The sequence below is a fragment of the Coloeus monedula genome, assembly GCF_965178545.1.
Source record: "Coloeus monedula genome assembly, chromosome: 8".
Lineage (NCBI taxonomy): Eukaryota > Metazoa > Chordata > Aves > Passeriformes > Corvidae > Coloeus > Coloeus monedula.
Window position 1 is genome coordinate 14,141,391 of NC_138788.1, and position 15,406 is coordinate 14,156,796.

A 15,406-nucleotide genomic window follows, 5' to 3' on the forward strand; every position below is an offset into this window, starting at 1 on the left:
GGGTCAGGGTCAGGGTTAGGGTAACGCCTAGGGTTAGGGTACAGAGAACCACCGAGCCCAGAGCTCCAGGGATACTCACTATGCAAAAGGCATGCCAAGGTGAGCGCAGCACAGCCCAAAACCTTGCTCCCTCTTCTTCTTCCTGCTTGGAACTCACCACAGCCCAATGCTCGATTTCTGGCTCAAGCTAGGGTTAGGGTTACGCCTACGCCAAGACCTAGGTTTAGTGTTCAGAAAACCACAAAGCCAGGAGCTCCACGGACACTGACCATGCGAAAGGCATGCCAAGTTGAGCACGGAAAAGCCAAAAGCTTGCTCCCTCTTCTTCTTTCTGCTTGGAACTCACCACAGCCCACCGCCGGATTTCTGGCTCAAGCTAGGGTTAGGGTTAGGGTTAGGGTTACGCCTGCGCCTAAGCCTCCGCCTAGGCCTAGGTTTAGGGTTCAGAAAACCACAAAGCCAGGAGCTCCAGGGACACTGGCCATGCGAAAGGCATGCCAAGTTGAGCAGGGCACAGCCAAAACCTTGCCCCCTCTTCTTCTTCCTGCTCGGAACTCACCACAGCCCAATGCCAGATTTCTGGCTCAAGCTAGGGTTAGGGTTAGGGTTAGCACTAGGATTATGCCAAGGATTAGGGCTGCGAAATCCACAAAGGCAGGAGCTCCAGGGACACTGGACATGTGAAAGGCATGCAAAGTTGAGCAGGGCACAGCCAAAACCTTGCCCCCTCTTCTTCTTCCTGCTCAGAACTCACCACAGCCCACTGCTGGATTTCTGGCTCAAGCTAGGGTTAGGGTTAGGGTCAGGGTTACGCCTATGCCTAAGCCTAGGTTTAGGGTTCAGAAAACCACAAAGCCAGGAGCTCCAGAGACACTGGCCATGCGAAAGGCATACAAAGTTGAGCACGGAAATGTCAAAAGCTTGCCGCCTCTTCTTTTTCCTGCTTGGAACTCACCACAGCCCAATGCCTGGTTTCTGGCTCAAGCTAGGGTTAGGGTTATGCCTAGGATTAGGGTTGAGAAAACCACAGAGCCAGCAGCTCCAGGGACACTGGACATGTGAGATGCATGCAAAGTTGAGCAGTGCGCAGCCAAAACTTGGCTCCCTCTTCTTCTTCCTGCTCGGAACTCACCACAGCCCACTTCCGGATTTCTGGCTCAAGCTAGGGTTAGGGTTAGGGTTAGGGTTACGCCTACGCCTAAGCCTATGCCTAGGCCTAGGTTTAGGGTTCAGAAAACCACAAAGCCAGGAACTCCACGGACACTGACCATGCGAAAGGCATGCCAAGTTGAGCAGTGCGCAGCCAAAACTTTGCTCCCTCTTCTTCTTTCTGCTTGGAACTCACCACAGCCCACTTCCGGATTTCTGGCTCAAGCTAGGGTTAGGGTTAGGGTTAGGGTTACGCCTGCGCCTAAGCCTCCGCCTAGGCCTAGGTTTAGGGTTCAGAAAACCACAAAGCCAGGAGCTCCAGGGACACTGGCCATGCGAAAGGCATGCCAAGTTGAGCAGGGCACAGCCAAAACCTTGCCCCCTCTTCTTCTTCCTGCTCGGAACTCACCACAGCCCACTGCTGGATTTCTGGCTCAAGCTAGGGTTAGGGTTAGGGTTAGCACTAGGATTATGCCAAGGATTAGGGCTGCGAAATCCACAAAGGCAGGAGCTCCAGGGACACTGGACATGTGAAAGGCATGCAAAGTTGAGCAGGGCACAGCCAAAACCTTGCCCCCTCTTCTTCTTCCTGCTCGGAACTCACCACAGCCCACTGCTGGATTTCTGGCTCAAGCTAGGGTTAGGGTTAGGGTCAGGGTCAGGGTTAGGGTAACGCCTAGGGTTAGGGTACAGAGAACCACCGAGCCCAGAGCTCCAGGGATACTCACTATGCAAAAGGCATGCCAAGGTGAGCGCAGCACAGCCCAAAACCTTGCGCCCTCTTCCTTCTTCCTGCTTGGAACTCACCACAGCCCAATGCTCGATTTCTGGCTCAAGCTAGGGTTAGGGTTAGGGTTAGGGTTACGCCTGCGCCTAAGCCTCCGCCTAGGCCTAGGTTTAGGGTTCAGAAAACCACAAAGCCAGGAGCTCCAGGGACACTGGCCATGCGAAAGGCATGCCAAGTTGAGCAGGGCACAGCCAAAACCTTGCCCCCTCTTCTTCTTTCTGCTTGGAACTCGCCACGGCTCACAACCCGATTTCTGGCTCAAGCTAGGGTTAGGGTTAGGGTTAGGGTTACGCCTACGCCTAAGCCTATGCCTAGGCCTAGGTTTAGGGTTCGGAAAACCACAAAGCCAGAAGCCCACGGACACTGACCATGCGAAAGGCATGCCAAGTTGAGCACGGAAAAGCCAAAACCTTGCTCCCTCTTCTTCTTTCTGCTTGGGACTCGCCAAGGCCCACAACCCAATTTCTGGCTCAAGCTAGGGTTAGGGTTAGGGTTAGCACTAGGATTATGCCAAGGATTAGGGCTGCGAAATCCACAAAGGCAGGAGCTCCAGGGACACTGGACATGTGAAAGGCATGCAAAGTTGAGCAGGGCACAGCCAAAACCTTGCCCCCTCTTCTTCTTCCTGCTCAGAACTCACCACAGCCCACTGCTGGATTTCTGGCTCAAGCTAGGGTTAGGGTTAGGGTTAGGGTCAGGGTCAGGGTTAGGGTAACGCCTAGGGTTAGGGTACAGAGAACCACCGAGCCCAGAGCTCCAGGGATACTCACTATGCAAAAGGCATGCCAAGGTGAGCGCAGCACAGCCCAAAACCTTGCTCCCTCTTCTTCTTCCTGCTTGGAACTCACCACAGCCCAATGCTCGATTTCTGGCTCAAGCTAGGGTTAGGGTTACGCCTACGCCAAGACCTAGGTTTAGTGTTCAGAAAACCACAAAGCCAGGAGCTCCACGGACACTGACCATGCGAAAGGCATGCCAAGTTGAGCACGGAAAAGCCAAAAGCTTGCTCCCTCTTCTTCTTTCTGCTTGGAACTCACCACAGCCCACCGCCGGATTTCTGGCTCAAGCTAGGGTTAGGGTTAGGGTTAGGGTTACGCCTGCGCCTAAGCCTCCGCCTAGGCCTAGGTTTAGGGTTCAGAAAACCACAAAGCCAGGAGCTCCAGGGACACTGGCCATGCGAAAGGCATGCCAAGTTGAGCAGGGCACAGCCAAAACCTTGCCCCCTCTTCTTCTTCCTGCTCGGAACTCACCACAGCCCAATGCCAGATTTCTGGCTCAAGCTAGGGTTAGGGTTAGGGTTAGCACTAGGATTATGCCAAGGATTAGGGCTGCGAAATCCACAAAGGCAGGAGCTCCAGGGACACTGGACATGTGAAAGGCATGCAAAGTTGAGCAGGGCACAGCCAAAACCTTGCCCCCTCTTCTTCTTCCTGCTCAGAACTCACCACAGCCCACTGCTGGATTTCTGGCTCAAGCTAGGGTTAGGGTTAGGGTCAGGGTTACGCCTATGCCTAAGCCTAGGTTTAGGGTTCAGAAAACCACAAAGCCAGGAGCTCCAGAGACACTGGCCATGCGAAAGGCATACAAAGTTGAGCACGGAAATGTCAAAAGCTTGCCGCCTCTTCTTTTTCCTGCTTGGAACTCACCACAGCCCAATGCCTGGTTTCTGGCTCAAGCTAGGGTTAGGGTTATGCCTAGGATTAGGGTTGAGAAAACCACAGAGCCAGCAGCTCCAGGGACACTGGACATGTGAGATGCATGCAAAGTTGAGCAGTGCGCAGCCAAAACTTGGCTCCCTCTTCTTCTTCCTGCTCGGAACTCACCACAGCCCACTTCCGGATTTCTGGCTCAAGCTAGGGTTAGGGTTAGGGTTAGGGTTACGCCTACGCCTAAGCCTATGCCTAGGCCTAGGTTTAGGGTTCAGAAAACCACAAAGCCAGGAACTCCACGGACACTGACCATGCGAAAGGCATGCCAAGTTGAGCAGTGCGCAGCCAAAACTTTGCTCCCTCTTCTTCTTTCTGCTTGGAACTCACCACAGCCCACTTCCGGATTTCTGGCTCAAGCTAGGGTTAGGGTTAGGGTTAGGGTTACGCCTGCGCCTAAGCCTCCGCCTAGGCCTAGGTTTAGGGTTCAGAAAACCACAAAGCCAGGAGCTCCAGGGACACTGGCCATGCGAAAGGCATGCCAAGTTGAGCAGGGCACAGCCAAAACCTTGCCCCCTCTTCTTCTTCCTGCTCGGAACTCACCACAGCCCACTGCTGGATTTCTGGCTCAAGCTAGGGTTAGGGTTAGGGTTAGCACTAGGATTATGCCAAGGATTAGGGCTGCGAAATCCACAAAGGCAGGAGCTCCAGGGACACTGGACATGTGAAAGGCATGCAAAGTTGAGCAGGGCACAGCCAAAACCTTGCCCCCTCTTCTTCTTCCTGCTCGGAACTCACCACAGCCCACTGCTGGATTTCTGGCTCAAGCTAGGGTTAGGGTTAGGGTCAGGGTCAGGGTTAGGGTAACGCCTAGGGTTAGGGTACAGAGAACCACCGAGCCCAGAGCTCCAGGGATACTCACTATGCAAAAGGCATGCCAAGGTGAGCGCAGCACAGCCCAAAACCTTGCGCCCTCTTCCTTCTTCCTGCTTGGAACTCACCACAGCCCAATGCTCGATTTCTGGCTCAAGCTAGGGTTAGGGTTAGGGTTAGGGTTACGCCTGCGCCTAAGCCTCCGCCTAGGCCTAGGTTTAGGGTTCAGAAAACCACAAAGCCAGGAGCTCCAGGGACACTGGCCATGCGAAAGGCATGCCAAGTTGAGCAGGGCACAGCCAAAACCTTGCCCCCTCTTCTTCTTTCTGCTTGGAACTCGCCACGGCTCACAACCCGATTTCTGGCTCAAGCTAGGGTTAGGGTTAGGGTTAGGGTTACGCCTACGCCTAAGCCTATGCCTAGGCCTAGGTTTAGGGTTCGGAAAACCACAAAGCCAGAAGCCCACGGACACTGACCATGCGAAAGGCATGCCAAGTTGAGCACGGAAAAGCCAAAACCTTGCTCCCTCTTCTTCTTTCTGCTTGGGACTCGCCAAGGCCCACAACCCAATTTCTGGCTCAAGCTAGGGTTAGGGTTAGGGTTAGCACTAGGATTATGCCAAGGATTAGGGCTGCGAAATCCACAAAGGCAGGAGCTCCAGGGACACTGGACATGTGAAAGGCATGCAAAGTTGAGCAGGGCACAGCCAAAACCTTGCCCCCTCTTCTTCTTCCTGCTCAGAACTCACCACAGCCCACTGCTGGATTTCTGGCTCAAGCTAGGGTTAGGGTTAGGGTTAGGGTCAGGGTCAGGGTTAGGGTAACGCCTAGGGTTAGGGTACAGAGAACCACCGAGCCCAGAGCTCCAGGGATACTCACTATGCAAAAGGCATGCCAAGGTGAGCGCAGCACAGCCCAAAACCTTGCTCCCTCTTCTTCTTCCTGCTTGGAACTCACCACAGCCCAATGCTCGATTTCTGGCTCAAGCTAGGGTTAGGGTTACGCCTACGCCAAGACCTAGGTTTAGTGTTCAGAAAACCACAAAGCCAGGAGCTCCACGGACACTGACCATGCGAAAGGCATGCCAAGTTGAGCACGGAAAAGCCAAAAGCTTGCTCCCTCTTCTTCTTTCTGCTTGGAACTCACCACAGCCCACCGCCGGATTTCTGGCTCAAGCTAGGGTTAGGGTTAGGGTTAGGGTTACGCCTGCGCCTAAGCCTCCGCCTAGGCCTAGGTTTAGGGTTCAGAAAACCACAAAGCCAGGAGCTCCAGGGACACTGGCCATGCGAAAGGCATGCCAAGTTGAGCAGGGCACAGCCAAAACCTTGCCCCCTCTTCTTCTTCCTGCTCGGAACTCACCACAGCCCAATGCCAGATTTCTGGCTCAAGCTAGGGTTAGGGTTAGGGTTAGCACTAGGATTATGCCAAGGATTAGGGCTGCGAAATCCACAAAGGCAGGAGCTCCAGGGACACTGGACATGTGAAAGGCATGCAAAGTTGAGCAGGGCACAGCCAAAACCTTGCCCCCTCTTCTTCTTCCTGCTCAGAACTCACCACAGCCCACTGCTGGATTTCTGGCTCAAGCTAGGGTTAGGGTTAGGGTCAGGGTTACGCCTATGCCTAAGCCTAGGTTTAGGGTTCAGAAAACCACAAAGCCAGGAGCTCCAGAGACACTGGCCATGCGAAAGGCATACAAAGTTGAGCACGGAAATGTCAAAAGCTTGCCGCCTCTTCTTTTTCCTGCTTGGAACTCACCACAGCCCAATGCCTGGTTTCTGGCTCAAGCTAGGGTTAGGGTTATGCCTAGGATTAGGGTTGAGAAAACCACAGAGCCAGCAGCTCCAGGGACACTGGACATGTGAGATGCATGCAAAGTTGAGCAGTGCGCAGCCAAAACTTGGCTCCCTCTTCTTCTTCCTGCTCGGAACTCACCACAGCCCACTTCCGGATTTCTGGCTCAAGCTAGGGTTAGGGTTAGGGTTAGGGTTACGCCTACGCCTAAGCCTATGCCTAGGCCTAGGTTTAGGGTTCAGAAAACCACAAAGCCAGGAACTCCACGGACACTGACCATGCGAAAGGCATGCCAAGTTGAGCAGGGCACAGCCAAAACCTTGCCCCCTCTTCTTCTTTCTGCTTGGAACTCGCCACGGCTCACAACCCGATTTCTGGCTCAAGCTAGGGTTAGGGTTAGGGTTAGGGTTACGCCTATGCCTAAGCCTAGGTTTAGGGTTCAGAAAACCACAAAGCCAGGAGCTCCAGGGACACTGGCCATGCGAAAGGCATGCAAAGTTGAGCACGGAAATGTCAAAAGCTTGCCGCCTCTTCTTTTTCCTGCTTGGAACTCACCACAGCCCACTTCAGGATTTCTGGCTCAAGCTAGGGTTAGGGTTAGGGTCAGGGTTACGCCTATGCCTAAGCCTAGGTTTAGTGTTCAGAAAACCACAAAGGCAGGAGCTCCAGGGACACTGGCCATGCGAAAGTCATACAAAGTTGAGCACGGAAAAGCCAAAACCTTGCTCCCTCTTCTTTTTCCTGCTTGGAACTCACCACAGCCCAATGCCTGGTTTCTGGCTCAAGCTAGGGTTAGGGTTATGCCTAGGATTAGGGTTGAGAAAACCACAGAGCCAGCAGCTCCAGGGACACTGGACATGTGAGATGCATGCAAAGTTGAGCAGTGTGCAGCCAAAACTTGGCTCCCTCTTCTTCTTCCTGCTCGGAACTCACCACAGCCCACCGCCGGATTTCTGGCTCAAGCTAGGGTTAGGGTTAGGGTTAGGGTTACGCCTACGCCTAAGCCTATGCCTAGGCCTAGGTTTAGGGTTCAGAAAACCACAAAGCCAGGAACTCCACGGACACTGGCCATGCGAAAGGCATGCCAAGTTGAGCAGTGCGCAGCCAAAACTTTGCTCCCTCTTCTTCTTTCTGCTTGGAACTCACCACAGCCCAATGCTCGATTTCTGGCTCAAGCTAGGGTTAGGGTTAGGGTTAGGGTTACGCCTGCGCCTAAGCCTCCGCCTAGGCCTAGGTTTAGGGTTCGGAAAACCACAAAGGCAGGAGCTCCAGGGACACTGGCCATGCAAAAGGCATGCCAAGTTGAGCACGGAAAAGCCAAAACTTGGCTCCCTCTTCTTCTTCCTGCTCGGAACTCACCACAGCCCACTTCCGGATTTCTGGCTCAAGCTAGGGTTGGGGTTAGGGTTAGCACTAGGATTATGCCAAGGATTAGGGCTGCGAAATCCACAAAGGCAGGAGCTCCAGGGACACTGGACATGTGAAAGGCATGCAAAGTAGATCAGTGCGCAGCCAAAACTTGGCTCCCTCTTCTTCTTTCTGCTTGGAACTCACCACAGCCCACTTCCGGATTTCTGGCTCAAGCTAGGGTTAGGGTTAGGGTTAGCACTAGGATTATGCCAAGGATTAGGGCTGCGAAATCCACAAAGGCAGGAGCTCCAGGGACACTGACCATGCGAAAGGCATGCCAAGTTGAGCAGGGCACAGCCAAAACTTGGCTCCCTCTTCTTCTTCCTGCTCGGAACTCACCACAGCCCACTGCTGGATTTCTGGCTCAAGCTAGGGTTAGGGTTAGGGTTCGCACTACGGTTATGCCAAGGATTAGGGCTGCAAAATCCACAAAGGCAGGACCTCCAGGGACACTGGACATGTGAAAGGCATGCAAAGTAGATCAGTGCGCAGCCAAAACTTGGCTCCCTCTTCTTCTTTCTGCTTGGAACTCACCACAGCCCACTTCCGGATTTCTGGCTCAAGCTAGGGTTAGGGTTAGGGTTACGCCTGCACCTAAGCCTATGCCTAGGCCTAGGTTTAGGGTTCAGAAAACCACAAAGCCAGGAGCTCCACGGACACTGACCATGCGAAAGGCATGCCAAGTTGAGCACGGAAAAGCCAAAACCTTGCTCCCTCTTCTTCTTTCTGCTTGGAACTCACCACAGCCCACCGCCGGATTTCTGGCTCAAGCTAGGGTTAGGGTTAGGGTTAGGGTTACGCCTGCGCCTAAGCCTCCGCCTAGGCCTAGGTTTAGGGTTCAGAAAACCACAAAGCCAGGAGCTCCAGGGACACTGGCCATGCGAAAGGCATGCCAAGTTGAGCAGGGCACAGCCAAAACCTTGCCCCCTCTTCTTCTTCCTGCTCGGAACTCACCACAGCCCAATGCCAGATTTCTGGCTCAAGCTAGGGTTCGGGTTAGGGTTAGCACTAGGATTATGCCAAGGATTAGGGCTGCGAAATCCACAAAGGCAGGAGCTCCCGGGACACTGGACATGTGAAAGGCATGCAAAGTTGAGCAGGGCACAGCCAAAACCTTGCCCCCTCTTCTTCTTCCTGCTCGGAACTCACCACAGCCCAATGCCAGATTTCTGGCTCAAGCTAGGGTTAGGGTTAGGGTCAGGGTTACGCCTATGCCTAAGCCTAGGTTTAGTGTTCAGAAAACCACAAAGGCAGGAGCTCCAGGGACACTGGCCATGCGAAAGTCATACAAAGTTGAGCACGGAAAAGCCAAAACCTTGCTCCCTCTTCTTTTTCCTGCTTGGAACTCACCACAGCCCAATGCCTGGTTTCTGGCTCAAGCTAGGGTTAGGGTTATGCCTAGGATTAGGGTTGAGAAAACCACAGAGCCAGCAGCTCCAGGGACACTGGACATGTGAGATGCATGCAAAGTTGAGCAGTGCGCAGCCAAAACTTGGCTCCCTCTTCTTCTTCCTGCTCGGAACTCACCATAGCCCACCGCCGGATTTCTGGCTCAAGCTAGGGTTAGGGTTAGGGTTAGGGTTACGCCTACGCCTAAGCCTATGCCTAGGCCTAGGTTTAGGGTTCAGAAAACCACAAAGCCAGGAACTCCACGGACACTGGCCATGCGAAAGGCATGCCAAGTTGAGCAGTGCGCAGCCAAAACTTGGCTCCCTCTTCTTCTTTCTGCTTGGAACTCACCACAGCCCACTTCCGGATTTCTGGCTCAAGCTAGGGTTAGGGTTAGGGTTAGGGTTACGCCTGCGCCTAAGCCTCCGCCTAGGCCTAGGTTTAGGGTTCGGAAAACCACAAGGGCAGGAGCTCCAGGGACACTGGACACGCAAAAGGCATGCCAAGTTGAGCACGGAAAAGCCAAAACTTGGCTCCCTCTTCTTCTTCCTGCTCGGAACTCACCACAGCCCACTTCCGGATTTCTGGCTCAAGCTAGGGTTAGGGTTAGGGTCAGGGTTAGGGTAACGCCTAGGGTTAGGGTTAGGGTTAGGGTTAGGGTTAGGGTTAGGGTTAGGGTTAGCACTAGGATTATGCCAAGGATTAGGGCTGCGAAATCCACAAAGGCAGGAGCTCCAGGGACACTGGACATGTGAAAGGCATGCAAAGTAGATCAGTGCGCAGCCAAAACTTGGCTCCCTCTTCTTCTTTCTGCTTGGAACTCACCACAGCCCACTTCCGGATTTCTGGCTCAAGCTAGGGTTAGGGTTAGGGTTAGCACTAGGATTATGCCAAGGATTAGGGCTGCGAAATCCACAAAGGCAGGAGCTCCAGGGACACTGACCATGCGAAAGGCATGCCAAGTTGAGCAGGGCACAGCCAAAACTTGGCTCCCTCTTCTTCTTCCTGCTCGGAACTCACTACAGCCCACTGCTGGATTTCTGGCTCAAGCTAGGGTTAGGGTTAGGGTTCGCACTACGGTTATGCCAAGGATTAGGGCTGCAAAATCCACAAAGGCAGGAGCTCCAGGGACACTGGACATGTGAAAGGCATGCAAAGTAGATCAGTGCGCAGCCAAAACTTGGCTCCCTCTTCTTCTTTCTGCTCGGAACTCACCACAGCCCACTGCTGGATTTCTGGCTCAAGCTAGGGTTAGGGTTAGGGTTAGCACTAGGATTATGCCAAGGATTAGGGCTACAAAATCCACAAAGGCAGGAGCTCCAGGGACACTGGACATGTGAAAGGCATGCAAAGTAGATCAGTGCGCAGCCAAAACTTGGCTCCCTCTTCTTCTTTCTGCTTGGAACTCACCACAGCCCACTTCCGGATTTCTGGCTCAAGCTAGGGTTAGGGTTAGGGTTACGCCTGCACCTAAGCCTATGCCTAGGCCTAGGTTTAGGGTTCAGAAAACCACAAAGCCAGGAGCTCCAGGGACACTGGCCATGCGAAAGGCATGCAAAGTTGAGCAGGGCACAGCCAAAACCTTGCCCCCTCTTCTTCTTCCTGCTCGGAACTCACCACAGCCCACTGCTGGATTTCTGGCTCAAGCTAGGGTTAGGGTTAGGGTTAGGGTCAGGGTTAGGGTAACGCCTAGGGTTAGGGTACAGAGAACCACCGAGCCCAGAGCTCCAGGGATACTCACTATGCAAAAGGCATGCCAAGGTGAGCGCAGCACAGCCCAAAACCTTGCTCCCTCTTCTTCTTCCTGCTTGGAACTCACCACAGCCCAATGCTCGATTTCTGGCTCAAGCTAGGGTTAGGGTTACACCTACGCCAAGACCTAGGTTTAGTGTTCAGAAAACCACAAAGCCAGGAGCTCCACGGACACTGACCATGCGAAAGGCATGCCAAGTTGAGCACGGAAAAGCCAAAACCTTGCTCCCTCTTCTTCTTTCTGCTTGGAACTCACCACAGCCCACCGCCGGATTTCTGGCTCAAGCTAGGGTTAGGGTTAGGGTTAGGGTTACGCCTGCGCCTAAGCCTCCGCCTAGGCCTAGGTTTAGGGTTCAGAAAACCACAAAGCCAGGAGCTCCAGGGACACTGGCCATGCGAAAGGCATGCCAAGTTGAGCAGGGCACAGCCAAAACCTTGCTCCCTCTTCTTCTTTCTGCTTGGAACTCACCACAGCCCACCGCCGGATTTCTGGCTCAAGCTAGGGTTAGGGTTAGGGTTAGGGTTACGCCTACGCCTAAGCCTATGCCTAGGCCTAGGTTTAGGGTTCAGAAAACCACAAAGCCAGAAGCCCACGGACACTGACCATGCGAAAGGCATGCCAAGTTGAGCACGGAAAAGCCAAAACCTTGCTCCCTCTTCTTCTTTCTGCTTGGGACTCGCCAAGGCCCACAACCCAATTTCTGGCTCAAGCTAGGGTTAGGGTTAGGGTTAGCACTAGGATTATGCCAAGGATTAGGGCTGCGAAATCCACAAAGGCAGGAGCTCCAGGGACACTGGACATGTGAAAGGCATGCAAAGTTGAGCAGGGCACAGCCAAAACCTTGCCCCCTCTTCTTCTTCCTGCTCAGAACTCACCACAGCCCACTGCTGGATTTCTGGCTCAAGCTAGGGTTAGGGTTAGGGTTAGGGTCAGGGTCAGGGTTAGGGTAACGCCTAGGGTTAGGGTACAGAGAACCACCGAGCCCAGAGCTCCAGGGATACTCACTATGCAAAAGGCATGCCAAGGTGAGCGCAGCACAGCCCAAAACCTTGCTCCCTCTTCTTCTTCCTGCTTGGAACTCACCACAGCCCAATGCTCGATTTCTGGCTCAAGCTAGGGTTAGGGTTACACCTACGCCAAGACCTAGGTTTAGTGTTCAGAAAACCACAAACCCAGGAGCTCCACGGACACTGACCATGCGAAAGGCATGCCAAGTTGAGCACGGAAAAGCCAAAAGCTTGCTCCCTCTTCTTCTTTCTGCTTGGAACTCACCACAGCCCACCGCCGGATTTCTGGCTCAAGCTAGTGTTAGGGTTAGGGTTAGGGTTACGCCTGCGCCTAAGCCTCCGCCTAGGCCTAGGTTTAGGGTTCAGAAAACCACAAAGCCAGGAGCTCCAGGGACACTGGCCATGCGAAAGGCATGCCAAGTTGAGCAGGGCACAGCCAAAACCTTGCCCCCTCTTCTTCTTCCTGCTCGGAACTCACCACAGCCCAATGCCAGATTTCTGGCTCAAGCTAGGGTTAGGGTTAGGGTTAGCACTAGGATTATGCCAAGGATTAGGGCTGCGAAACCCACAAAGGCAGGAGCTCCAGGGACACTGGACATGTGAAAGGCATGCAAAGTTGAGCAGGGCACAGCCAAAACCTTGCCCCCTCTTCTTCTTCCTGCTCGGAACTCACCACAGCCCAATGCCAGATTTCTGGCTCAAGCTAGGGTTAGGGTTAGGGTCAGGGTTACGCCTATGCCTAAGCCTAGGTTTAGGGTTCAGAAAACCACAAAGCCAGGAGCTCCAGGGACACTGGCCATGCAAAAGGCATACAAAGTTGAGCACGGAAATGTCAAAAGCTTGCCGCCTCTTCTTTTTCCTGCTTGGAACTCACCACAGCCCAATGCCTGGTTTCTCGCTCAAGCTAGGGTTAGGGTTATGCCTAGGATTAGGGTTGAGAAAACCACAGAGCCAGCAGCTCCAGGGACACTGGACATGTGAGATGCATGCAAAGTTGAGCAGTGCGCAGCCAAAACTTGGCTCCCTCTTCTTCTTCCTGCTCGGAACTCACCATAGCCCACCGCCGGATTTCTGGCTCAAGCTAGGGTTAGGGTTAGGGTTAGGGTTACGCCTACGCCTAAGCCTATGCCTAGGCCTAGGTTTAGGGTTCAGAAAACCACAAAGCCAGGAACTCCACGGACACTGGCCATGCGAAAGGCATGCCAAGTTGAGCAGTGCGCAGCCAAAACTTGGCTCCCTCTTCTTCTTTCTGCTTGGAACTCACCACAGCCCACTTCCGGATTTCTGGCTCAAGCTAGGGTTAGGGTTAGGGTTAGGGTTACGCCTGCGCCTAAGCCTCCGCCTAGGCCTAGGTTTAGGGTTCGGAAAACGACAAAGGCAGGAGCTCCAGGGACACTGGACACGCAAAAGGCATGCCAAGTTGAGCACGGAAAAGCCAAAACTTGGCTCCCTCTTCTTCTTCCTGCTCGGAACTCACCACAGCCCACTTCCGGATTTCTGGCTCAAGCTAGGGTTAGGGTTAGGGTTAGCACTAGGATTATGCCAAGGATTAGGGCTGCGAAATCCACAAAGGCAGGAGCTCCAGGGACACTGGACATGTGAAAGGCATGCAAAGTAGATCAGTGCGCAGCCAAAACTTGGCTCCCTCTTCTTCTTTCTGCTTGGAACTCACCACAGCCCACTTCCGGATTTCTGGCTCAAGCTAGGGTTAGGGTTAGGGTTAGCACTAGGATTATGCCAAGGATTAGGGCTGCGAAATCCACAAAGGCAGGAGCTCCAGGGACACTGACCATGCGAAAGGCATGCCAAGTTGAGCAGGGCACAGCCAAAACTTGGCTCCCTCTTCTTCTTCCTGCTCGGAACTCACTACAGCCCACTGCTGGATTTCTGGCTCAAGCTAGGGTTAGGGTTAGGGTTCGCACTACGGTTATGCCAAGGATTAGGGCTGCAAAATCCACAAAGGCAGGAGCTCCAGGGACACTGGACATGTGAAAGGCATGCAAAGTAGATCAGTGCGCAGCCAAAACTTGGCTCCCTCTTCTTCTTTCTGCTCGGAACTCACCACAGCCCACTGCTGGATTTCTGGCTCAAGCTAGGGTTAGGGTTAGGGTTCGCACTAGGATTATGCCAAGGATTAGGGCTACAAAATCCACAAAGGCAGGAGCTCCAGGGACACTGGACATGTGAAAGGCATGCAAAGTAGATCAGTGCGCAGCCAAAACTTGGCTCCCTCTTCTTCTTTCTGCTTGGAACTCACCACAGCCCACTTCCGGATTTCTGGCTCAAGCTAGGGTTAGGGTTAGGGTTACGCCTGCACCTAAGCCTATGCCTAGGCCTAGGTTTAGGGTTCAGAAAACCACAAAGCCAGGAGCTCCAGGGACACTGGCCATGCGAAAGGCATGCAAAGTTGAGCAGGGCACAGCCAAAACCTTGCCCCCTCTTCTTCTTCCTGCTCGGAACTCACCACAGCCCACTGCTGGATTTCTGGCTCAAGCTAGGGTTAGGGTTAGGGTTAGGGTCAGGGTTAGGGTAACGCCTAGGGTTAGGGTACAGAGAACCACCGAGCCCAGAGCTCCAGGGATACTCACTATGCAAAAGGCATGCCAAGGTGAGCGCAGCACAGCCCAAAACCTTGCTCCCTCTTCTTCTTCCTGCTTGGAACTCACCACAGCCCAATGCTCGATTTCTGGCTCAAGCTAGGGTTAGGGTTACACCTACGCCAAGACCTAGGTTTAGTGTTCAGAAAACCACAAAGCCAGGAGCTCCACGGACACTGACCATGCGAAAGGCATGCCAAGTTGAGCACGGAAAAGCCAAAACTTTGCTCCCTCTTCTTCTTTCTGCTTGGAACTCACCACAGCCCACTTCCGGATTTCTGGCTCAAGCTAGGGTTAGGGTTAGGGTTAGGGTTACGCCTGCGCCTAAGCCTCCGCCTAGGCCTAGGTTTAGGGTTCAGAAAACCACAAAGCCAGGAGCTCCAGGGACACTGGCCATGCGAAAGGCATGCCAAGTTGAGCAGGGCACAGCCAAAACCTTGCCCCCTCTTCTTCTTTCTGCTTGGAACTCGCCACGGCTCACAACCCGATTTCTGGCTCAAGCTAGGGTTAGGGTTAGGGTTAGGGTTACGCCTACGCCTAAGCCTATGCCTAGGCCTAGGTTTAGGGTTCAGAAAACCACAAAGCCAGAAGCCCACGGACACTGACCATGCGAAAGGCATGCCAAGTTGAGCACGGAAAAGCCAAAACCTTGCTCCCTCTTCTTCTTTCTGCTTGGGACTCGCCAAGGCCCACAACCCAATTTCTGGCTCAAGCTAGGGTTAGGGTTAGGGTTAGCACTAGGATTATGCCAAGGATTAGGGCTGCGAAATCCACAAAGGCAGGAGCTCCAGGGACACTGGACATGTGAAAGGCATGCAAAGTTGAGCAGGGCACAGCCAAAACCTTGCCCCCTCTTCTTCTTCCTGCTCAGAACTCACCACAGCCCACTGCTGGATTTCTGGCTCAAGCTAGGGTTAGGGTTAGGGTTAGGGTCAGGGTCAGGGTTAGGGTAACGCCTAGGGTTAGGGTACAGAGAACCACCGAGCCCAGAGCTCCAGGGATACT